Genomic DNA, 27,298 nt, shown 5'->3' on the forward strand with positions numbered 1-27,298 from the left:
GGAGATTTTTGATGATTCCTTCTATTTTCTTAGTGGTTATTGGACTGTTTAAACTTTTTCCTGATCTTTATTTATCTTTGGTAGGTGAAATCTATCCAGAAAATCATTTGTTTACTTTATATTTTTGAATTTTGTGGAATACAGGCTTTTGAAGTAAGTCCGAATGATTTTTATGGATTTCCTCATTGTCTGTAGTTATATCCCCATTTTTGTTTCTGATGTTGTTTATCTGGATATTCTCCCTCTGCCTCTCATTTAGTTTGGCTAAGGGTTTATTTATCTTGTTGAAATTTTCAAAGAACCAGCTTTTGGTTTTATTGATTCTTTGTATCAGTCTCTTTGTTTCCAATGTATAGATTCCAGCCCCAAGTTTGAATATTTCCTGTCAACTGCTCCATGTAGGTGTGTTTGCTTCCTTCTGTTAGGAGCTTTCAAGTGTGCTGATAAATTACTAGTATGGGATCTCTCCAATTTCTTTATGAAGGCACTTAATTTATCAAAATGCTCTGAGCTTTTCTCTTAGCACTGCTTTCATTGTGTCATAAATTTGCATATGTTTTGCCTTCATTTTCATTGAAAACTAGAATGTTTTTTATTTCTTCCTTTGTTTCTTCCATGACCAAGTGGTGTTTCTCTTGTTGAAGTCTAGCTTTAATCCCTGGATGTCTGATAAGATTCATGGAGTTATTTCAGTCTTCTTATATCTTCTGAGGCTTGCTTTGTGACTGATTATATGGTCAAATTTGGGGAAGGTTTCATGAGCCTCTGAGAAATGTTCTATATATATCGCTTAGGCCCATTTGATTCAAGATGCCTGTTAGTTTCTTTCTTTCCCCATTTACTTTCTGTATTGATCTGTCTTTTGGAGAAAGTCAGTGCTAAATTCTCTGACTATTAATGTGTGAGATTCAATGTGTGAATTTAGCTTTAGTAATATTTTTTTATGAATGAGGCTGTTCTTGCATTTGCATCAGAGATGTTCATTATTGAATGGTTGTTGTGGTGAGTTTTTTCTTCAGTGTGTATGAAGTGTTCTTACCTATCTCTTTTGATTAATTTTGATTGAAAACTTATTTTTAAGACATGAAAATGGCTACTTCATCTTTGGTTTTTTTGGGTTTCTTGCTTTCAAAACGTTTTCCAGTCCTGAGGTAAGGGCTATCTTTATTTATCATTATTTTTTTTAGTGTAATCACCCACACCTAAGAACAGTCTCTCTCTAGTATCCCTAATGACCTATCAAGGCACACAGTCGAAGAATTCTCTACAAGACAATACACAGCCAACACCCTTTCCTAAGATCCAGAGAGAGAAACAGAAATGAAGAAATTAAACACCATAAACCTAAAATAGACAAGTCCAGATAGCCACAGCTAGAATTACAATCATCTCAAACCCAGATAACTAGACACCAGAGCGAAATCAAAATCATTAACACCTAAGACACCAAATCACCACAAACCTATTAGAGGAGACCCTGAGAAATTCAATATAGCCACAGAACAAAACAATGATTTCAAAACATAGATAAATCAAGGATATAGCACAGGATATTTATAAAACCTCAATGATGTCTGTGAAAACAAAAAGTGAAATAAAACACTGAAGATAGTTGAAGACATTTTATTACAAAAGGAATCGATAAAATGAAAAACTGAGATATATCTAGAAATAAAAAACTGCTGAAGAAGTCTAACAAAAACTCAAGTGATAAGCCTCACCAACACAGTCCAAAACATGAAAAAGACATTCTCATGACTAGCGAAAATACTATTCCTTAATTTCTCATCCATCAGATTCTCTGATTCTTGATTTTACTGAGGTCTTTAATCTATCTTGGTGAGTTTTGTTCAGAGTGATACATGAGGATCTTTTGAATTATTTTATGTGCACACTTCTAGTTTGACCACAACAATGTGGTGAAGATGCTGTCTTTTTTCCAGTGTTTATTTCAAGATTTCTTATTTTAAAAATATTAACTGTCCATAGGTATTTGGATTTCTGCATGGGTTTTTCATCTCATCATCGACCAAAGTGTTTGTTACTCTGCCAGTACCATGCTGTTACTACTATAGTTTTTAGGTCAATTTAATCTTTGGATGGGTGATCCCTCTTGCAGTTCTTATTTAGGATTGTTCTTATTTAGGTTTCATGGTTTGTTTGTGCTTCTATTTGAAGCTGAAAATTGTCCTTTCAACATCTGGTAAGAATTGTCTGGAATTTTGATGAGGATTGCACTGAATGTTAATGTTGATTGCATTTTTTATGATGGAGAGTTTTACTGTATTAATCTTAGTTGTCAATGAGTAGGGGAGATATTCCTAGCCCTTGCCCAGGCATAAAGATAAACCATCTTCAATATTACAGCAGATAACTTAAAATCTTCTTCATAACAAAGGACCACCATCATTCTGAAAATGAAGAAGTGTAAAAAAAGCTAAAATACGTTCACCAACTACACACCCAAATAAATTCTAATATTCAAATGAATAAATAAGTCAAAAGAAAAATTAGATATCAAGAAAGTATACAATATGAATAATACACAATATAATTCTAAATAAAGAATTCTTTATTACTATTATTAATTACAGTTTATTCACTTTGTATCCCAGGTGTAGCATCCTCCCCATCCCCTCCCAATCCCACCCTCCTTCTTCTCCTATGCCTCTCCCTCAATACAATGATAGGGTATGACCTCCTCTCCTTCTTTCTGACACGAGTCTATCAGGTCTCATCAGAACTGGATTCATTGTTTTTCTCTGTGGACTGGTAAGGCTGCTACCCCCTCATGTGGAGGTGATCAAAGAGCCAGCCCATGAGTTCATGTCATGTCACTATTTGCAGATGATATATGATAGTATACCTGAGTGACCCCAAAAAATCTTCTACAGCTGATAAATCCATTCAGCCAAGTGCCTGGATACAAAATCAACTGAAAAAATTTAGTAGCACTCCTGTATACAGAAGACAAAAGGGCTGAGGAAGAAATTGGGAAAACAACACCCTTCACAATAGCCACAAAGGACATAAAGTACCCTAGTGTAACTGTAACCAAGCAAGTGAAAGACTTGTATGAAAAAAAAAACCTTCAGTCTCTGAAGAAAGAAATATAAGAAGATATCAGAAGAGAATTCTTAAAGAAATAATTCAAATGGCTGAAAAACATTTAAAGATATGTGCAAGATCGATAGTCATCAGGGAAATGGAAACCAAAAGTAGTTTGAGGTGTGGTCTAAAGAGAGTCACAATGGCTAAGAATATTCTGACATTGCTAGTAGGAGTACCAAAATGTATAGCCACTAAGGACATATTTGTGCCTTTTCCTCAGCAATATGGAGAATGTTCTGCCTCAAGAATCAGCTATGTCACTGTTGGGCATATATCCAAAGAATGTTTCATCCTTCCATGGAGACAATTATGCAAACATGTTTATGATTGTTTTAATCAACACTGCAAGAAATTGAATAAAACCCAGATGTCCATAACAGAAGAATAGATAAAGAAAATGTGGACATTTATACAACAAAATAGTACTCAGTCATTTTACAAAGTAAATCATGAAATTTGAAAGAATATGCATATGTGCAAGAAAACTAGAAAAAATCAGACTGAGTATATAGTAACACAAGTTCAAAAATACAAATATGGCATGTATCTTCTCACATGTTAATATTACTTTTTTTACTGTTTGGGAGAAGGATTTTTCTTAAAAAGGTAATAGCACAATTGTCTAGCATGAACTTTATAGATGACAGCATTGTTCTGGCAATGTCAAAAGCCTGGACACGCCTGTCTGGATTCTCAGGCATTTCTTTTTTTTAATATATTTTTTAAATTTTTATTATTATTATTAATTACACTTTATCCATTTTGTATCCCCCCATAAGCCCCTCCCTCCCCTCCCAATCCCACATTTCCCTCCCTTTCTGCATGCATGCCCCTCCCCAAGTCCACTGATAGGGGAGGTCTTCCTCTCCTTTCTGATCTTAGAGTATCAGTTCTCATCAGTAGTGGCTGCATTGTCATCTTCTGTGGCCTGGTAAGGCTGCTCCCCCCTCAGGGGGAGGTGATCAAAGAGCAGGCCAATCAGTTTATGTCAGAGGCAGTCCCTCTTCCCATTACTATGTAACCCACTTGGACACTGAACTGCCATTGGCTACATCTGTTACTTTTAAAGTGAATGATAAGCAATGTACAGTACATTAAACCATGTAGGATACACACAGAACAAGGAACTAGTGTTCGAGAACAAGTAACTAGATCTCTTTAGGATAGGTCAGTAAAATAGTTATTTATAGTTGGAGAATGGGCTCATAAAGAAGAATGGGTTGGAAGTGGGGAAGAAAGAGGACATTAAGGAAAGTAATATGAAGAGAGACAGCGAAGATGAAATGTCAGTTGAATGTTACTGTAGTAACCTAATAGAGCAGGAGCTTCCTAAAATATATACGTATCTGAAGGTGATCCAAATGAAATAATATGAGAAATTCACAACAGCATGTCACTTGTCATCAAAGAAGAATGGGTTATATCTATTTGATGTGGTGGGCAAAGGAGTCTTATTGGTATGCCCAAACAATGCAAACTTTGATCAATATTATAATTTGCTCTCCATAAATTCACTGTAAGTCTCTATCGCTAATACATCACTTACACAACTCACTGAACATAGAGAAATTAAGCTGGTGCCTACATAGAAATTTCACTGTATAGTTATATTTATCTATATCTGAATTGATATAGATAGATAGATACATAGATTGATAGACAGATTTATTTGTGTGTGTATTCACTATATATTTTTTTAAATTCCAGTAACCAAATTTTGTAAGATTATACATAGGAGACATCAATTAATTATTTTGTTTGTTTATACATAAGAATTAACATTACATCATTTTTTCCACTTTCCTACCTTCAAAGCCTCTTGCAGATTTAGCTCTTTTGAAATTTCATGGCTGTGTTTTTATGAATAAATTTACCTGTTAGATATCAAAATTTGATTTTCATTATATTATATATATCATATTATAACAATAATATATAATAATACCATGAAATTATATCAGTAGTAATTATGATAAATGGTATTACAGTAAAGTAGAAAAAGTATAGAGAGAAAGTATTTTTTCTTTTTGGTTTTTGTTATGAGACAGTTGACTGAATCTCAAGACTTCTGCTGCCAGGTTCAAAACTGAGTTCATATTCAGAGATCCTAAAGCCTACTCCTATCCTGATTCTTCAGGTGATTCATGTTTGTCTTTTAATCAGGAAAGAATGTAAAGAGGAAAGTGACTGATACTCTAAACTAAGCACACAAGTGTTGCCTGTCATGACTTAAATTGACTATGAGCAGCTTGCCCCCTCTTTTTGTCCTGTATAATTCTGAAGTTGGTGCCAGACATCCAGGAAGAGGTCTGAATGCAAAAGCTGAGTTGAGAACCCTGAACCCAGGTGTCCTGCATAAGGCTGAGTCACTAGTGTTTACTTTCTTGGTCAAAACCCCATGTCAAAGTATGACTGAAGTCTCCCTCTCCAGCCCCCTATGTCCCTCCTCTAGTCCACTGATAAGGGATGTCCTCCTCCTCCTCTACTATCTTACTGTAGCTTATCAGGTCTCATCAAAACTGGATATACTTTCCCTGTTGCTTAGTTTAGCCACCTTGACTTGTGGAAGTGGTCAAAGAGCTATCAAAGTGATCAAAGTCTGATTGTCCCTGCTCCCCTTCCTAGGAGAAATCAAATGTTCAAACTACTCTCACAACAGCAATCAAACCTCAACAAGCTGTTTTTGGATGACCTACAATTTTGTCTCAGACTCTGGTGCTCTCCAAAGTCACTGTGGACCATGATGAAATCATTACAGGTTGTTGATGGAAGAAAGAAAAAACCAAACATGTTTTTAACCCACATAGTGGAACCAGGTGCAGAGCTCCAGGGCTATGGGATTTCAAGAGTACATGGATGACAGGGAAATAGAACAATAAAAAGACAGAAAATTCAGAGCAAGTCTGGCTACAGCAACAGAAATATCTCAGTACTGTGACCCTCAGTTGTCTGGAATTTGCTACAGTGTTTGCACCGACCTGTTATGAGAACCTATGGCTATGCACAGACTGAGAGACTGAAGCAACAGTAGGAAGCAGCTGTAGCATACAAAGCCTTCTCTGACATTGTTGAGGTCTGAGCCTGTTCCAGGACCTAAGCCAATAATCTCCCTGGATCAATCTAGATGCAGGAGACTGTCTCTGTGTAGTGAAGAGCCTAAATGTTCCTTCTTTTGCTTTGTCTCATCCTACTCCAGCAACCTGCATATACATCACCCCATAGCAGGATGTCTCAGCTCAATTGTTTTCATTACTGGGATCCTAGCAACTACACGGAGGCAGAAATAATCCTTGGTACATTTATCCCCATTCACATCCTACTTGATCTACCCCAAAATGTCCAGAACCGTTTTGACACTGAACCAAGTCCTCTATGGAACAACTTTCAGTGAGTACTTTTTTGAATGTGCTATGTTTGTTCTGTCTACAAGATAGTACATTACCTGCTAAACACATGTAATTCCATTGAGGATTATGAACTAGTTCCAGAACAATGTGATAAACAGTTTGACATTTTCCAGCTTCATTGTGCATCTACAAACATTTCCACTTCTCTTTGTTATGTTTCCAGTAAGAAAGAAATCAGGAAGAGAAACCACCAACTTTTGTGTCTGCTCCATGGTGTGATTCCATGGACAAGCTTGTCGGGAGCCGCTCCCGCCATTACAAGATGGCGCCGGTTTCCTGCTTCCTGGTTCTTCTTGCCAAACGTTGTCTTGCGATGTACGCATGCGCCACTTCATGCTAATGTAGGTTTGGTTGTTCTCCCTATTGGAGAACACATGCTAATTGGGTTTTGTGTAGAGCACCAATCACAGACGAGCAAGTCACCCTGCTGGCTATTTAAGCAGAGCACGCACAGGGTTTGGGGTCCTTCTCCATCTACTTTCAAGAGCTTCGCAATAAAACTGCTGCTGGACAAATCCTCTGTTGCCGCGTCATCCTTATCGGCAAAGGCTGCGCGCGACAAGTGGTGCCGAAACCCGGGAACTTGCCGAACCCAGGGCGGAGGGACGACTCGAAGGACCCCCGACTGCTCGTCGGAGGAGGATTCAAGCCAGCAGTGTAAGGAACCGCGGTACTTTTCTGCAAGGTATGATTTCTGTGGTCTGGGATATTCCATTTCTCGTGGTTAGTTTCGTTTTTGTTTTGTTGTGTTGTTTCTGTCTCAATTGTGGGAAATGGGAAAAGGTAACGTTAAGACCAGGAGTATGGCCAATCTATAAGATGCTAAAATCGTGCATCGAAGATGAGAAGTGTAAAGAAAAGGTCAAGGAGGGTCAGAGAGTTTTGTCAGACCATCAAGATAGTCTGTCCGAAGCAGAAAAGGGAAAGATGTCAAAAGGAGAGAAAAAACTTAAAAGTGCAGGAAAAACAGCTAAACTCGAGTTAAAAGCTAAAAGGCCAAAATTAACTGCAGATACTAAGAGGGATCCCATTAAAAGAGAGGACGGTCGTAAACTGTACCCCCTCTTAGATGAATTTAAAAATCTTAGGGTGGAGTCCTCTTCCGGGGAGGAGACGTCCTCAGAGGAAGAGGAACCACGACAGTCTGATGACTCTAGCGAGGAGGAAGAGACAGGGCTTGATCCTGATGAACAAGCAAAATTAGATGAGGAAGCGGCCAAATATGAATCAGAAAGATATGGCCCAAACCCTCCTCCGCCTTATGCGCCAGGGTATGGTGCGACAGCGCCTCTGCTTGAGGAGAAGAGCCAGAGTAAAGATAAAGAAAAGGTTAAGACTTCTAACTCGCTGATTTCAGAAAAGGAAAAAAAAAAGATACAGATGGCTTTCCCTGTATGGGAGGATGCACAAAATCAAAGGCAACATTCTCCCTTGGATCTAAAGCAATTAAAGGCCTTGGTGGAGTTGGTGCAAACTTACGGCGTTAGTGCTTCGTTTACACTGGCGTTGATAGAAAGATTAGCAGCTAATGCTATGACTCCTGATGACTGGTCTAATACAGTAAAGGTATGTCTTTCTATGGGACAATACTTAGACTGGAAATCTATATATCAAGAATTATGTATGGCACAGGCAAAACAAAATATAGCCAATCAACGTCCTCAATGGAGCTTTGACATGCTCACCGGTCAAGGACAGTGGGTAGTTAATACTTCTAAGGCATTTCAACAATTTTGCTCAAAAATGGAAGTCCATCTTGTCACGGGGTTGCCTTATAATCCACAAGGACAAGGCGTGGTGGAACGTGCGCATGGCACACTCAAAACGTATTTGCAAAAACAAAAAGGGGGACTCTGGCCCATAAATATGGGTCAGAAAGCAACTATCTCCCTTACTTTATTTACCCTAAATTTTTTAAAATTGGATTCTAATGGACAGTCTGCGGCAGACAGACATGTCAGCCATGCATACCCGAAAGAATTGGTAAAATGAAAGGATGTGCTTGATAATCAGTGGAAAGGACCGGATCCTATTTTAATAAGATCCAGGGGAGCTGTTTGTGTTTTCCCACAGGATCGGGAAGATCCAATCTGGGTTCCAGCGCGACTGACTCGGGTGGTGAAGCACGATGACCCTGCTCCTGATCCTGCTGCTGAACGGAATGCTGAGGAGCCAAGAGGTGGAAGGCCAAGAGATTCGATGGGGAATCCTGTCAGCCTTCCCTCGGCCCATGCCGGTGATGCATGATGCACAAGTCTTCCCAAGATTCTTCACAACTAATGACTCTTTGGGGCTACCGTATTTACCAATATCTAGAGACATAGCTCCTATTCAAAATAATGACACTTGGACCATTAATGGCAGCTTATGTTTTACCGTGAATCAGTCATTTAAAGATTCATGTATTAAGTTGGGAAATTTTTCTTATGCCAAGCTAGGAAAAAAGGTTTCTAAGGACAAGGTGATTTCTGCTAATTCCACTATCCTTTTTGGGTGGTGGCCACGACGCAATGCAACTGATGGGGATCGCAGTAACTGAAAGCAACAACCGCAATATGCACCTTTTTGCATTGGCGGATGTGCAGACTCTTCTTCCATTTTTCCCTGGACTGGCTGTCAGAGTCCACTCGTTTGGATATTTCTGTTACACAAGGACTGTTTACTTGGATATCCTCTGCTTTCTCCTATTTTAAAGAATGGGTTGGTGTGGGAATGTTTGGAGTAACCTTGGTTGCAGGACTGCTCCTCTGTTTTTGGTTGCTCTGCAATTTAAAAAAAAAAAAAACAGCAGCAAGCAAAAAATGTGGCTATAGTCCAAGCCATGTTGGCTGTAGAGCAGGGAGCCTCTCCTCAAGTATGGCTAAATATGCTCAGCCGTTGAGACACTGTCAGAAATAAAAGCAATCCTTACGGGCACAGGTTCCCATTGCACTAGGAAGCTGTTCTTGACAGACCTTTGCGCCCCCCAGGGCTCAGGTTCCCATTGCACGGGGCTAAGGGCGTAAAGGGTCTCATACACTGTGTAACCTCCTTGATCGCTAATGCTGTTGAGTCAGCAGGCTGATCGGAAAACTCATGGTGTAGTTACGGATCATTTTTGGCTGATTTTAATATAATTTTTAAGGGGGAGATGTCGGGAGCCGCTCCCGCCATTACAAGATGGCGCCGGTTTCCTGCTTCCTGATTCTTCTTGCCAAACGTTGTCTTGCGATGTACGCATGCGCCACTTTATGCTAATGTAGGTTTGGTTGTTCTCCCTATTGGAGAACACATGCTAATTGGGTTTTGTGTAGAGCACCAATCACAGACGAGCAAGTCACCCTGCTGGCTATTTAAGCAGAGCACGCACAGGGTTTGGGGTCCTTCTCCATCTACTTTCAAGAGCTTCGCAATAAAACTGCTGCTGGACAAATCCTCTGTTGCCGCGTCATCCTTATCGGCAAAGGCTGCGCGCGACACAAGCTTATGTTTTTTTTTAACTGATGCTAATATGTCAAGATAAGTTTCCAGTCTTCTCAGGTCTATTTGGCCATCTAAATGTGTTATGTTTGAATATCTGTTTCTTTCAAGAATTGGAGAGTTTCTGCTAAAGTGAACTTGAATATCCCTATGTCCTCAGTACAAATCTTAGAATCTCCAGTTTCTTGTGTTCTGATTTTAGTATATTTAAAGGAACTCAGAGTTAAAAGACTGGTCATACTTACAACTAATTTATTTTACATTGATATTGTAATGTAATGTTATGAAATTCATGTCATTCATGCCCACATTCTGTCCTCTGCTTAGTTAGCTGTGCTGGAAACCCAGTGTTCTGTGATATGATTGGAGGTTTTATGATTTTCATTTCCAACCTTTCTATCTGTCTTTCTCCTCCCTCACAATCTCAATTTTGTCTTATGATTTGTCTTTTATGGCAGTCAGTCTTTCCTGTGTATTGTTGTTTATTCTATCCCTCATCCAAGTTCTCATGGAGAATGTTGATTCTTGTCTGAATGCCTAGTTGAATCTATTTATTGATTCTGTCTTCTTTTCTGTTGTTCATCTCTTTACTTTCTGAAGTATTTATCTACCACTTTATCTCTCTGAGAAACTGTGAGTTAGGTTGCTGATATTTTATGATATTGTGGAGGAGTCAGTAGGCTTTTTCATATTCCTGGTTTTTGTTGATGCTATATTTGGTACATGTGTTCATTTGAACATCAGTTTTGGGATTAGGATGGTCCTTTGCTGAAAAGTATCTTTTGAATCCACAATACATATTTCCTCTCTTAGCAGGAAACAAACATACTAGCCTAAGATCCTGGTAGTTGTATTGTTGTGGAGTACTTGAATAGAAAAAAAATCAGGATTCCTAATTTATGTTGAAAATAAAGAACTCGTAGGAATGCTTTCACAAGATAGAGAAATCATTGATCAGGAGCCCAATGCAGCTGGAAAGAGAAGGAATGCCAACACAGGAGGAAGGAAAGTACCCATCTTCAGATATAGACAGTAGATAGAAAGACTGCATTGTTAGTTGACAGAAGTCTTAATCTAGATTCTGTTAGACCAAAAGCAGTCAACAAGTGTCTGTAAACAATTAGAGTAGACTGATGCTTTACAGATAAGCTTGGGCAACAAAAAGGATGGTTCTGGACTAAAAATGAACAGCCTTTCCTCTCTCTGAATGTGTAATGGCAGGTAAGATTTCAGCACAATAAGAAGCATTGAAGTATATCTTCAGCAGGAATGTAAGGACATTAAAAAGTCTGATTCAGTAACTATGAGAAGACTAGCCAAGGCTTTCCCCTGGTGGTTTTCATAGCATATCAGAACTCCACTGATTCACATTTTAAAATCAGAAAGTTTAAACTCTTTAAGTCTCATTTTTCACATACTTTAAACCACTTTCTCAATTTTTTATACCTTGCATTAACATACCTTAAATCCCTTTCTTAGACATTCAAAATTTACATCAACTTTAAAGTGTCTGTTTCCAACATCCAGGCATTTAAACAGAGACAGATTGGTTTGAATACTGGGAGAAATGATTGACAAGCCAGTCCTTTTAAAGGAAAGAACGATAAAATGTAAACTATTAGGTATTAGTAGCTTCAGTTTGAATTTCATTTAAATCTAATTTTGTGAGATTAGATTTTTTTCAGTGTGAAGCCAGCAAGGTAATATCTTCTTCAAAGGAAAATCTTGTATCTGTAGAAAAGAACAAGGCCTGACTTTCATGTATTATATGGACTGACCATGTAGCTGCAGCATTGTTCAGAGGAGCTGCCTAAAGTTTCATAACATCTGTTAAACTTTTATAATGACAACCTGCTATGAAAATGAGAAGAGATCTGAGATGGGTAAATTTTAGCTGGAAGTATAATCCTAATGGTCTCTATGCCAGTAAAAATGACAGAGATTTAATGGATACCTGGGCACCCAGTCTGGGATCCTCCATGGCATTTTCAAAGACTATGTAGGGACCAGAGGTTGACAGTCTTTGTATGCCACACAAAACAACATTGTCTTTATCTGCCACACAAGGCATCATGAGCCTCTAAATTCCAGACTTGTGAGGCCTGATTTTTTATGGAGCAGGAACTTGGGAAAAATAACCTACCTTGGCCACGCAGAGTAGAGAATTTAATTCAACCATGTCCCTAGGTTGGACAGAGATTTATTGTTGGGTGAAGTGTGTGGCAATTCATGGTTCAGTTGTCAGCATTACCACAGTTGAAATATGATCAAAAGAAAGACAATTTCTTTCCTCTCTCTGAATGTGTAATGGCAGGTAAGATTTCAGCACAATGAGAAGCTTTGAAGTATATCTTCAGCAGGAATGTAAGGATTTTTCAAATCCAAGAACACTATTTTGCACATGCTTATTTATTCTTATTTCATGTACTTGAGAGCTCACCTTATTCTTAGGTGTGAATACCACAGGTGTGCCTGGTGCCCAAAGATGCCAGAGGGATCTTATGAACTGGAGCTAAACATGTTTCCAAGGCCACCCTGTGGGCACTGAGAATTGATGCTAGCTTTTATTCAAAGCGGTCTATCTACATATCTTAGCAACCTATCTCAGCAACCAATATGTGGCAGAGAAATCATTTTCATTACATTCCTTAAATCCATACTCAGGAGAACTCTCTGAGGGCTTGGAGAGAGAGCATCTAACTTATTATAACATTTTTCACTTGAATATTTTTCATTAATTAATTGAATTTACATATTGGTCATAGGCCCCACCCTCTTCTCCTCCCAATCCTACTCTCTCTCTCACATCCTCCTCCAATATTCTGCTCCATACCTACACACCCCAGCCCCTGTAGTCTTAGTTTGTAGGCTGAGTTTGTGTTCCTCCCCTGTTGTCTTTTAGGGCAGTTCCATCAGGGGAAAGTGATCAACAAAGAGAAAATATAGTCTATGTCCACTCCACTAACTAGTGGGCCCACATGAAGCCTAAACACATCAGCTACTTATATGTAGAAGACCTACATGCCTTGTGTTTTGTGGGTACTTCATACTCTGTATGACCCTCTGGGCCCTGGGTGATTGGTCCTGATGGTCTTCTTGTAGAGTTCCTGTCACATATATATATATATATATATATATATATATATATATATATATATATAAATGAATAAATATACAGATAGAATGAACTGAATCGATTCTTTAATCTTTAGTATTGCTTTTACGTGAATGGAAAAACATAAGCCCTCAGCTCAAATGAAAAAAAGAAAGAATTTCTTCTTGAATAAATTTGAGAGTCTTTGAACACAATTTAGGTTATCCCAAACTCCATGATACAATGTGGAAGCAGCTTCATGAATTTTCAGAGTAACAGAATAAAGAAAACTATAAATCCAATACAGCACTGGAAACCTCAGAGAGGATATTAACAGCAAAATGTGGCAAGGTATCTTACAGGACCAAGATGGCTATGTGATGTCATTCTTGTCTTTTAGATTGGCAAAATCCAGTAGTGTACTGGGTTACTACATTCTAAAATGATTTTATTCAAGAGCTATAGGAGATATATAGATATAGAAACAGATACAGGTATCTATGTAGCTATCGTCTCAACCACAGAGGTGTCCAGGAAATGGCTACTCAGGGTGCTGCAAATAGCCCAAGCTTTGGTAATGAGCCTATCAAACTACAATATTGCAATCTCTTCAATGAAGTTTTTATAGCCAGTCTTTGCAAACACAGCTGTTTCCAGGAGTTCTCATTGATGCATGTATACATTCCTACAGTTCAATATTTAGTATGGTATAATCCTTGGGGAAGACTAAATTATCTTTCTCTTGGCTGTTGCTAATTGCCTGCTTTTGCCCAATAGATTCTCTCTTAACATAACATCTAGACACAGAACTCAGATAAATGTAGTACATCCAATTCGAATTCTTCCTGGTGATGGCAGGTCAGAATGCAGACTCCTTCCTTTAATAGAAACCAGTGGACTTCAGGTTAATGATTTGTGTTAAGCTTCCTCTATTAGGGTCACCCAGACTCTTATCCACCACAGGTTTTGAAACAAGCTTTTAAGGACCCATCCTCAAGCACTGAAGGATATCTGTGACACAATTCAATCCAACTGCCTGCAACAAAGTTCCACTTTCTCCCATTATGTACTGTCTTAATGTACTTGGTTTTCCTCACTTTAATATGCTACTTTAAATTACTATTTTTCCCTTACCTTACCCAGGAAACTCTATTCATTCATTTAATCTGAAAGCTTAGAGAAACACTTTTCCTTCACTGCTTTTTTACTACTTTTTGAATTTTTATAGGAATTCATTAATTTTTACATTATGATTATGAGTGTTTTGCCTTCATGTTTGTGTGTGTACCACTTGTGTGCATGGTCCCTTCATAGGGCAGTGGAGGACATGGATTCCCTAGAACTGGTGTTACACACTATAGGAACCTAAAACTGGCTACTGTGAATTGAATCAGGGTCCTCCACAAGAGCAGCAACTAGTTATAATGTATCAATCATTTTTCAAACCCAAGAACACTATTTTGCACATGCTTATTTATTCTTATTTCATGTACTTGAGAGCTCACCTTCTTACATAGGTTTGAATACCACAGGTGTGCCTGGTGCTCAAAGATGCCAGAGGGATCTTATGAACTGGAGCTAAACATGTTTCCAAGGCCACCCTGTGGGCACTGAGAACTGATGCTAGCTTTTATTCAAAGCGGTCTATCTATATACAGATGCCTGGGCATCTGTCTAAACCACAAAGAGACACTTTAACACTAGGAGTGCATATAAACTTGTTAGAAATTTTTATAAGTGAGTATGAAATTGAATAATGACAAAAGAAAAGGATATGAAGCTCTTGCTTATATTCCTAGTGAACACCTTACTGACTCTTCTGTAACCCAGTGCTTCCATGTGCTGAAACATCATAAGCACCTATGTATTCAGTACTCATCTGATACAAACATGTGATATTTTATGCACACAATGTACACCAAAAAACATTAGGAACACTTAAACTTCTGAGAGTTTAGGAGAAGTTCAGTGATGTTCCTGGGTTGCCATAGGCTTATTCACACAAGATTTACATGTCACAAGAAAAGTCAAAGGCTAGGACCTCTAGGTTCCTGTATTTGACAAAGACTTTTTGAGAAAAAATGTGCTGACAATACCCATCATTCTGTTCTTCTGGTTTAGATTCCTTTGGAGAAACTATCAATATTTGCTGACCTTATACTTTGCCATTGAAGAGATCAATAAGGACTCAAGCTTGCTTCCCAATATGACCTTGGGTCCCCACATCTACAATGCCTTTAATTCTAACAAAAGAACCTTGGAGGGCCCTCTGATGTGGCTGTCTGGAAGGAGTGAATATGTCCCTAACTACAAGTGAAACACTTAACATAATGCTCTAGGAATCATTTCAGGAACCAAGCCGGAATTTTCTGCTGCAATTGCAACACTTTCAGAGCTCTACAATCTCCCACAAGTAAGTTAGAAACATATTTTTAAGCATAATCACATCTTAGACCTGACCAAAACAAACAAACCAACAAAAAACAATAACAGAACAAACACAAGAAAACAGAAAAGTGGGTTATGTTTAGTGTAGGCAGATTTCAAAAAGGACTGAAGGAATTATTTTGATATGGCAATAATTAACAGATGACAAAGTGTAGTAAAAAGCATGGACAGCAAATTCTGGGAATGTCTAAGCAGATCACTTAGTAGTATCCATGATTCTATCTCCAAACAATGGATGATGTACTGTGGATACACAGTCTGCATTTGATCATAAGTCAAATTCTACAACAAAGATACCTAAATATGCAATCTAGCATATAAACATCTTAAAATTCCTATGGTTGTCAATACCTTACACATGGAAAAAGAAAGTCGAGGACATGTAACTAAGTTTGGAACAATGTTTAATGCCATCACCGATGAAAAATTTTCAAGGAATTAATGATATCATTCAGGAAATAGATCTCAGAATAGCACCCACAAAGACCAACCACTTAGCTATATTGTTGCAATTGACTCATCCCAGGCTACACTGAAGAAATGCATCTATCAGCAGGCATTACTACAAACATAGAAAATACTTGGTGAGCACAAGAGTCAGAAATAATCAAGATTAAAAACCCACCTGGTAACTCTCATTGTTATCATTCAGTTAAACAATTTGTAAATGTGTTTTAACCTAATGTAATAAAAAGTAAAAGACAATAATTTAATCTGTCCGAGTTTTCTCTCTATCAAATCTATTGAGAGGGATGATGCAATAACCTCTGGCAATGTGGACCCAGATCTTCACAACTTACACAATTTTTTTTAAGTTTTTTAATTTTATTTTTCTTATTAGTTTCTCTTCATATCGCATAAATCTTTCGCCTTTTAACTTACACAATTTTAACTTAGGAAACTGAATCTCTAAAAACTTTGTTAGTCTCTGTATTTGCTTTCCTAAAAATGAAGGTTCTCGGAAATATGGTGTTATGTGACAAGAAAGTACCTCTTAATGCTTTCTGCCGTTTTTCTCTACATGAGATACTTTTTGGCATTGTTATTGCAACAAGAGGTATCTATCATGCCTTTCAAAGCCAGTGAGCTGCTTATTGTTTACTTATTGGCAGCTTCAGACACCTTAGTAACTTTGGAGCCTATAGTAGTTGTAAAAGACTGTACTCCACCACATAATTTAAGGACAAGCTAATCTCACAGAAGACAACCTCCTTAACAATATTCATATTAACCCTCATATTTGAATAATGAAGTCACTTCTTTACTCAGGGTGATGATTCCAAATACCTGAAACTCAGAATCACTTTTTTTTTCTTTGCTTCTTCAGGTCACATATGGACCATTTGATTCCGTGCTTAGTGAAAAAGATGCATTCCCAGCCCTTTATCAGATGTCTACTAAAGACAGAGGTCTAGCCCAAGGGCTGATCTCTTTATTACTCCACTTTGCCTGGAAGTGGGTGGGGCTCATTGTGTCTGATGATAAGAAAGGAAGGGCGGTTCTCTCTGACCTGAAAGTAAAGATGGTATCAGAAGATATCTGTGTAGCTTTTACACAAAAACTCCCTGATAATTTGAATCATAATGTAAAATATGATTATGGTTTGCTGAACTTGAAACAACATACACGAGTAAATGTGAATTTATTCTATGGTGATATAGATGACTTGTTGTTCTTCTGTGTACACATTCGTATCTTTTTAATCAGAAAGAAGGTGTGGATCTTTGCAAAGCCACACTCGACATACTTAGAGTCTATACTAAATGAAAAGCATGTTTTGATAAACCTATTCAGTGGAAGCTTCTCATTTTTAAAGAAGAGAACTATCCCTGGCTTCAAGCAGTTTCTTGAGGCCCTTACACCCTCCTATTACCCAGGAGATGTTTACTTCTCTAAATTCTGGATTGACAATTTTAGTTGTTCACCTCCTGCTTTGCAATGTGGAAATCATAAACTTTGTCCAGTGAATATTTCCCTAAAGACTAAGGATAAAATAAATGATATGATGACTATTTCTGAGCCAAGCTATTCCATATGGAATGCAGTGTATGCAGTGGCCCAGGCCCTACATAAAATGCTATTGAGCAAAACTGAAATGGGATCTAAAGAAGACAGAAACACAGACTGGCTTCTACTATGGCAGGTAAGCCTCACTCATAATCAGGAGAAGCTTAGATCCTCATATTATTAGTAAGTAATTTGCTGTGGTCAGGCCAATAAATTGTAAGATTTTCATCTTACAATTAAAAGTATAATGGAAAAGGGTTTAAATTTCTCTCCATTTAGTTTGATGTTGGCTATAGGCTTGCTGTATTTTGTCTTGTGCCTTGTATCCCTGATCTCTCTAAGACTTAGTTAAACATGAATAGGTATTGGATATTGTCAAAAGCTTTTTTGGCGTTTAAGGAAATGATCATGTGGTTTTTCTCCTTCAGTTTGTTTATATGATTGATTACAATGATGGATTTCTGTCTATTGAACCTACATGCCTGAGATGAAGCCTACTTGGTCATGGTGGATGATATCTCTTAAGTGTTCTGGGTTTCGGTTTGCAAGTATTTTATTGAGTATTTTTGCATCAATGTTCATAAGAGAGATAGGTCTGAAGTTCTGTATTTGTTGGGTCTTCGTGAGGTTTAGGTATCAAGGTGACTGTGGCTTCATGAAATGAGTTTGCTAATGTTCATTCTGCTTCTATTTAGTGGAATAATTTGAAGAGAAATGGAGTTAGCTTTTTTTTAAGGTCTGTAAATTTCTTCACTGAAACCCTCTGCCCCTAGGCTTTTTTGTAAGGGATACTTCTGAGGCTGCTTATATTTCCTTGGGACATATAGGACTATTTAATCTATTTACAAAATCTCAATTTAAGTTTGGTAATTGGAAACTATCAAGAAAATTGTCTCTTTCATTTAGTTTTTCAAATTTTGTGGCATATAAGCTTTTATAGTAGACCTAATGATGTTTGGATTTCCACAGTATCTGTCATTATGTCCCCTTTATCATTTCTTATTTTTCTGATTTGGACAGTTTCTCTCTGCCTTTTAGTTAGTTTGCCTAAGGATTTGTCTGTGTTGTTGATTTTCTCAAAGAGCCAGCTCTGGGTCTGATTGATTTTTGAATTGTTTTCTTTGTTTCTAATTCATAGATTACAGCTCTGAGTTTGATTATTTCTAATCGTCTACTCCTCTTGTATGTATCTGCTTGTTTATTCCCCCAAGTAATTTTAGGTGTGTCATTAAGTTGCTTGTATGAGATGTCTCAAACTTCTTTCTGGCAGCACTTTGTGCTATGAACTTCCTCTTAGCACTGCCGTCCTTTTGTCCCATGAGATTTTATTACTATTGCTCTTGAAATCAGGGATGGAAATACCTCCAGAAGTTCTTTTATTATACAAAAATGTTTTAGCTATTCTTTAGCTATTTTTTTTGTTTTCGTGTTCCATATGAAATTTAGAATTGTTCTTTCAAGGCCTGTGAAGAATTGGGTTAGTATTTTGATAGTAATTGCATTGAATCTGTAGATTGCTTTTAGTAGAATGGCTGTTTTTACTATGTTAATCCTACTGATCCATGAGCATGGGTGATCTTTCCATCTTCTCTTATCTTTTTCAATTTCTTTTTTCAGGGATGTGAAGTTCTTGTCACAGAGGTCTTTCTCTTGCTTGGGTAGTTACACCAAGATATATTATTTCTGGTTACTGTGAAGTATGCTGTTTTCCTAATTTTTTACAAGCCAATTTATCATTTACAGTCATGTGGACTATTGATTTTATAAGTTAATTTTATAGCAGCCAGTTTACTGAAGGGGTTTGTCTACTGTAGAGCATCTCTGGTAAAATTTTGTGGGTCACGTATATATACTACTGTATCATCTGTGAATAGGGATATTTTGACTTTTTCCTTTCTGATTTGGACCCCTTGATCTTTGTAGTTGTTTTATTGCTCTAGCTAGAACTTAAAGTACTACACTGAAAAGCTATGAAGAGGGTACACAGCCTTGTATTGTTTCTGACTTTAGTGTGATTGCTTTGACTTTCTCCCCATTTAATTTGATTTTGGCTATCGGCTCCTTGTCATATTACCTTTATTATGTTTATGTTTGGGCCTTGTATCCCTGAGATCTACAGGGCTTTTATCATGAAGTGGTGCACGATTTCATCAAAGGCTTTTTTGCATCTAATGAGATGAACATGCTTATTTACAATTTCTTTCAGTGAATTACAGTGATGGATTTAAATATGTTGAACTATCCCTGTATCCCTAGGATGATGCCTACTTGATCATAGTGGATGATGTATTTGATGTGGTCTTGGACTGGTTTTGCCAGTATCTTACTGAGTATTTTTGCATCAAAGTCCATAAGGGAAATGGGTTTGAACTTTTCTTTCTTTGTTCACCCCTTGTGTGGTTTAGGTACCAGTGTGACTGTGGATTCATAGCATGAGTTTGGCAATGTTCCTTCTGTTTGATTTTGTAAATAGTTTCAGAAGTATTGGTACAAGCTCCTCTTTGAAAGTCTGGTAGAATTCCATGCTAAAGCCATCTGGTTCTGGGATTTTTTTTTTTTTTTGGTTGGGAGACTTCTGAGACTGTTTCTATTTTCTTAAGTATTATAGGACTCTTTAACCTGCTTCCTGATCTTGATTCAACTTTGGTAAGTTAAATCTATCAGAAAAATATTCCATATCCTTTAGATTTTTGAAACTTGTGGATCAGTCTTTTGAAATATTATCTAATGATTCTTTGGAGTTATCCCCCTTTTCGTTTCTGATTTTGTTTATTTGGATACAGTCTCTCTGACTTTTTGTTAGTTTGTCTAGAGGTATGTCTATCTTGTTGATGTTAAAAAAACAGTTCTTGGTTTCACTGATTCTTTGTATAGTTTTCATTTTTTCTATGATACTGATTTCATCCATGAGTTTGACTACATCCTGCCACCAATTCCTCTTGGGTGTTTTTACTTCTGTCTGTTCTAGAGCTTTTACATGTATTTTTAAATTGCTACTATGAGAATTTGTTAATTATTTTTAGGAAGGCACTTAATGCATTGAAACTTCTCCTTAACACTGCTTTCATTGTGTCTCAGAATTTTATGCATGTTATCTCTTCATTTTCATTGAATTCCAGAAAATCTTTAATTTATTTCTTCCCTGACACAGTGGTCACTGAGTTGTTCAGTTTCCATGATTTTTTTTAGGTTTTCTCTTGTTTCCATTGTTATTGAAGTCTAGCTCTAATCCATGGTGGTCTGATAAAATACAAGGAGTTATTTCAATTGCCTTGTACCTGTTGAGGCTTGCTTTCTGACCAAGTCAATGCACACTTTTGGAGAAGCTTTTGTGAGGTGCTGAAAAGAAGGTTTATTCCTTTTGTCTAGGTAAAAATTCTGTAGATGACCATTAAATTCATTTGATCTGTGTTTCTGTTAGTTTGTTTCTCTTTTTAGTTTCTATCTTCATGACCTGTCCTTTGTTGAGGGTGGGATTTTGAATTCTCCCTCTACTACTGTGGAGGTATTAGTGTATGATTTAAGCTTTAGTAAGGTTACTTTTACAAATATAGGTGCCCTTGTATTTGAACCAAAATATTCAGAATTGAGACATCATCTTGGTGGATTTTTGCTATCATATGTATCCTTTAGCTATGATATGTGTCCTCCCATATCTATTTTGAATAAATTCAGTTAAATAATAAACTCAGTTATTTTATTAGATATTAGAATGGCTTCTTTCAACTTGCTTCTTGGGTTAGTTTTCTTGGAAAACCTATTTCCAGCTCTTCACTCTGTGATAATGTCCTCCTTTGTTTTTAAGATGTGCTTTTTTTGTTGTTTTGTTGGTTTTTTTTTTGTATGCAACAAATTGATGAGTCCTGTTTAAGCATCCATTCTGTTAGTCTGTGTCTTTTTATTGAGGAATTGAGTCCATTGATGTTGAGTGATATTAATGATTAATGATTGCTAATGCCTCTTTGCCACGCACGGACCGGCCCAGTCGGGCTCCCGTCGTCCGTGGGAGAACAAGGCTTTAGACAGGAAGACACGGTTTCGGCGAAGAATTGACAGACAGAGACACCTTGATGGTTTTGACTCTGCTGCAACTTTACTGAAATCAAGCTAGTATTTTTATAATGATTTCACAAAAGGCACCTTAAAATTGGCATACTTCCCAGAACATTTAGACTTTTACCAAGAATACAAAGTTTACATTTTAACTCAAAATGCAATCAAACATAAAGCAGTACCCACAAATAAACTTGGCCTAAAAACTTTTTGATCAGAGCAAACAAAGGAAAAGAAACCTCAAATATAGTTTCATTATTGCTAACCAATGAAGAGGAAAGTTTCTCTATATCAAAATCTAACTACACCTTTGTTAACCCTCCTCCCATATGTCCTGCCCAAGATTTATGATCTTCTCTAGGAACAAGGCACTGAAGGGAGTGGGAAACTCCCGCCAGCTGCACCTCTCATGCTATTATTTCTTAAGAAGGAGCCTATTATTATTTTACTATTCTTAATGCCTATTAATACTAAATCTAATTCATTACTTTCCTTAAACTTATTTTTATTAAAGCCTTTAACAATCTACTAATAATAAATTTCTTTATAAAGTTAATTGTGCTGTTTCAGGTGTCACAGGGAAAGATCAAAGAATTCATTATTCCAGCCCCAGATCCACAACTGAAGAAGCGTAGAAATCTCAGAACACGTCTCTTTTCCAAGTGGGATGAATTTGCCAGGGACCTTTCAGGGGGCATTATTTCCGGGGAAATCATATCCCCCACCCTGTAGCTTATGCTACTATGGCGACACTGGCGTGGGTGTGGCACCTCTTATTTTTATTTTTATGATTGAAGCAATTTTTTGTGTTTCTGTTCTTTTGGTTTTGCAACAGTGGTGTTATTTATTTTCTGTGTTTCTCTGGGTGTTGTTTACTTACTTTTGTTGGGGTTTCCTTCTAGTATTTTCTGTACAGTTGTGAAGCATAGACACTGGCATTTTCAAGTCCACAGCATGGCCTCTCACTTGCTGTGAAGTCACTACAGTCAAATCCTTAGTAACCATGTCCGCTGGGTGCCACCATTTTCGATCCTCTTCAAATCTACATCTTCTAAATAGAAATATTATTTTCTGGTATTGGAAAAAGCCACAGGACCTTTTTCCAACTAAGGACATGCTACACACTATACTATCTTCCATCTCATAGACAATATTTCTACTTGTGTTCATTGGCTCTTCCATTATTTCTATGGGGAATAATTTTAATCTCACTAAACAACTGGGAAGACAAACAAATTAAGCACTTTCAAAAAGAAAGCCATGTTAGAGAGGGGGAAAATGAGCTTTTCTTTAAAGTCAGCCAGTAATCTGTGTGGGCCACTCATATCATATGATGTCTCTCTTCAGCTGCATCCATTTCTGAGGAAAATTAAATTTATAAATGCTGCTGGAGATGAAATAAGCTTTGATGAGAACAAGAATATTAGGGAAACATATGATATACAAAACTTTATTGCATATAGTTTTTGAAATGCATTACTACTTAAAGTGGGAGAGTTTGTCTTCAAGAGTGCACAAGATCAAGGCTTTTTCATCAATGAAGTTCTGATTCAATGGCCAAGAAAATTAAAACAGGTCTGGAAATTTTTCAGTATTTAATATGAAGGGAGTTCTTTGTAAAGAATTATAAATATTGATTATGTAATAATTCTTTGAACCTTTAAAATAATTGTGAATTTTTATAGCTCTATTGTGAGTGTGAGCTTCTGTGTGGGTGTTCACACACCCAAGCACATGTGTTTCTTAAGTCCCAGTCAACTGTGCTTATTTTCTTCAGTTGCTGTCAACTTTATTTTTATCTGTGAAACCCTTACCTTCTGATTTTGCTGAACTCAGTGGGCAGAATTATCTAGGTTTTCTCTCTGTCTTCATGATCATAAAGTTTGGATTACAGGCCTATTTTTCTACACCCAACTTTTTTTCCATCTTTTCATCATGATCAAATTCATGTTTTCCTGTTATGTGGCATGCATGGTAAAAAATAAAACATCTCTTTAGTTCTGTTTGATGACATTAAATCAGAAATGAACTAATATGTCAGAATTACATATATGTATATATACATACACATATAAATATGCATGCAAATGCACAAATAATGTCAGCTAATTCCTCAGCTACAATTAGATGAATTTAATTTGAATGTTTGTGTTTGTTCATAATGCAGTGAATGATTGAGTGTTCATGATTATATAGAGGCATGTATGTGTGTTTCTATATGTAAATACACATGCACACAAAGTTTTGTAAATTTTCAGATCTTAATTATAAATGCTAGCTGATACTCAAGCATCCTTCCATTCACATAACTCATACTCAAGCATATCAATAATTTTACAAGGTTGTGAGCTAGCATAAATAATTAATAAATTATGGATTTGGACACAAGACATTTCTCTAAACAATGCATATGAGTTGCCCAATATGTGTGTAAGGAACTGAACTCATATTTCAGTGCAAGAGCTGTAGGCACTATTAACAGCTGATCCAGATATCCAGAAACATATTCCTGTTAATATGTACATATTCATTAGACAGAAACTGAATCCAAACCAAGGCAGAAAAGAGGTCTAAGATAGAAATATTCCCTGTTCTACAAAATTTCTAATATATAACAAACTAAAATTGCATTAGAAATTTATTAGTTATGTGATTATCTAAGAAAGCAACTGCTGAAAATCCCATTTGATGACTACACTAAGGTTTGAAAAGAAAGGCATAGAATAATCCCTAGCATTGGGACTCAAGGGTAAAAGTCACAGTAACAGATTATAATTCACCAATGGCCAAACCATTTCACCAGAAAATTGAACTTCCTTTTGGAGCTGAATCAGAGTGCATGGGTGTTACTACAAGACTGGAAATATAAAGGTAGAAAGAAGTGTGCTTAGAGGCAAATGTGATTGGATTCTTGTCTTAAAACCCAACTGTCTCAAAATTCATACAATAAAATCAGTTCTGGCTTGCTGCCTCACAGAAGAGAATATGTTGAAGTTCTACACATTTCACACAGGATAGGCAGTAGTGAGTCATTGTTTGGTCACCATATAGGCATGTTGAACATTTAGTATTGGAAAGTTTGTTAAGTTTAAATCTCCATTCTACAGTCCCACATTAAAACATCAGAGTTCCTCATAAACAAATACAATCTCCATAGGTTACATGTATTTAGCCTAAAATATTTTAATCTAATGTTTGATATCATGACCAGTTTTTCTTTGTTGCCTTCAGACTCCTCAATCTGTATGTACACAGAGCTGTGGTCCAGGATTCTGGAAAGTTCTACAAAAAAAAAGACCTGTCTGCTGTTTTTCTTGTGCATTTTGTCCAGAGCAGCACATTTCCAACCAGACAGATAGAAAAACAATACTTTTTCTCAAACTGCTTGGAAATGGACATGGGAAAAGTTAAGAAGTGACCTTGGTGTCATAAGGTAGTGCTGTTCCATATGTCTCTAACACTCATCCCTGAATCCATTATTAGTCATTGCTGAAGCCACAAAATGTGTGAAGTTTAGAGTGGCAATTCTCATGGTGTTGTGTCATATGCACCCTACTTTTAAAAACGTGCCTTTTGGTGCATGGAATGGCCATCTCAGCTCTTGCAGTGTTCCATGCTATAAGCTCTGCATTAAATGAGAGATCTCCAGTTGTCCAGGATTGATTTGTATTTCTATGATTAACAAACCTAATGATTCTTGCCTCAAAATAACTCCAGGAAAAGTACATGTCTGATTGTATTTGCATGCACAAGAAACTGAACTGCATTTACAACACAGTTGTCATTTTCAGTATCAACAATACAAAAAGCAAGTCTTTGTAAATGAAAACATGGCTGCCTGTTTAGGGTTGTGGTCAACTATGTGATAACATATATGAGTAACATCATATGGAATGTGCAGGTTGCATTTTTATATACAAACACACATACAAATACACAAATCCATTTAAAGAGAAAAGAGTCCATATATTTTAGAGAGAATAAATATGAGGTGGGTCCTGGAAAAGGTTTAGAGCAAATGAAAAGGAAGAGGCATAGTGAGGTAATTATTTATAAAATGAAATTTTTTTATGAAAAAAAATAAAAAGTCAGAAGGAAAATACATTAATATAATGATGAGAATCGACTGTTTATTATGTTAAAAGGCCAATCCTTTTTAATATAATCAGAACATTTTGTTTTATTTCAAACAATCAAGTGTTAAAAAATTAAATATTCTTTATATTCTAAGATTTAATACTATCATAGGTTGATTTCCTTCCAGAGTGATACATGCCTTCAAGTCCTATGTTAAAAAGATATGGAGAGGCAGGCAGCTTTGCATTGTCCCTGATTTTAGGGGGAATGATTTGAGTTTCTCTCTGTTTAGTTTAATGTTGGCTATAGGCTTTTTGTATATTCTGTAATTCTAGGAAAGCTTTAATTACTTTCTTTATTTCTTCCATGACACCTGTCATTGAGTAGAGTTGTTTAGGTTCCATGTGTATGTGTAGGCATTTTGCTCTTTCTGTCATTGTTGAGGTCCAGATTTAGAATGTGGTGGTGTAATTGGATCCAAGGGATTATTTCAGTCTTATTGTATCTGTTAAGACTTGCTTTGTGCCTGAATATATGTTCAAATTTGGAGAAAGTTCCTTGATTTGCACAGAAGAAGGCATATTTGTGTCTGGGTGAAAATTTCTGAGGACTTCTATTAGGTATTTGATTCATGACCTATGTAAGCTTCATTATTTCACTGTTTAGGTTCTGTGACAATAATCTCTCACTTGGTGAGAGCGAGGTATTTAAGTTTACCATTATTACTGTGTTGGGACTGATGTGTGATTGAAGATTTAATAATGTTTATTTTACAAATGCAGGTGCCCTTCTATTTGGGGCATAGTTGTTCAAGATATTGTTGTCCTCATGCTGGATTTTTCTATGATGAAGACAAAGTATCCTTCACTTCTCTTTTGATTAATTTTGGTTGGAAGACTATTTTATTAGATATTAAGATAGTACTGCCACATGCTCCTTGGATCCATTTGATTGGAAAACCTTTTTCTAGCACTTCACTCCAAGGTAGTGTCTATCTTTGGGGCTGAAGTGTGTTTACTGTATGCAGCAGAATGTTGAATCTTGTTTCCATAACTATTCTGTTAACATGTCTTTTATTGGATTGCTGATTCCATTGATGGTGATAGATATTAGTCACCATTGAATTTCAGTTCCTTTTATTGTGGTGTTATCGTGGATAGTGTGTTTGTGTGCTTGTTTTCTTTTGATTTTTGTTCTGATATTATCTATATCGTGTGTTTTGTGGGTGTAGTTGATCTCATTGGGTTGGAGTTTTCCTTCTAGTAACTTCTCAAGGTCAGTGATAGTGCATAGACATTGTTTTAATTTAGTTTTGTCATGGAATATCTTGTTTCCTCCATCTGTGTTGATTGTAAGTTTTGCTTAGTACAGTAGTCTGCTTTGACATCTGTGGTCTCTTTGCATCTGCATGACATCCTCTCAGGCCCTTCTGGATTTCATAGCCTCTGTTGGAAAGTCTGGTGTTATTCTGATAGGTCTGCCTTTCTATGACACTTGATCTTTTTTCTTTGATGCTTTTGATATTTTTTCTTCATTGTGTAGATTTATTGTTTTGATTATTATATGCCAAGAGGATTTTCTTTTCTGGTCTACTCTGGGGTACTGTGAGCCTCTTGTATGTTTAATGTTATCTCTTTCTTAA

General features: G+C 36.8%; 1 protein-coding gene across 1 annotated transcript in view; it reads left to right on the forward strand.

Annotated features, from left to right (window-relative positions):
• The window catches only part of LOC132650792 (zinc finger protein 431-like), a gene marked incomplete at its 3' end in the record, with an annotated part of 459,955 nt that overhangs the window by 378,167 nt on the left and 54,490 nt on the right, over window positions 1-27,298 (forward strand). The window lies entirely within an intron of this gene.

The sequence above is a fragment of the Meriones unguiculatus genome (assembly GCF_030254825.1).
Source record: "Meriones unguiculatus strain TT.TT164.6M chromosome 13 unlocalized genomic scaffold, Bangor_MerUng_6.1 Chr13_unordered_Scaffold_33, whole genome shotgun sequence".
NCBI lineage: Eukaryota > Metazoa > Chordata > Mammalia > Rodentia > Muridae > Meriones > Meriones unguiculatus.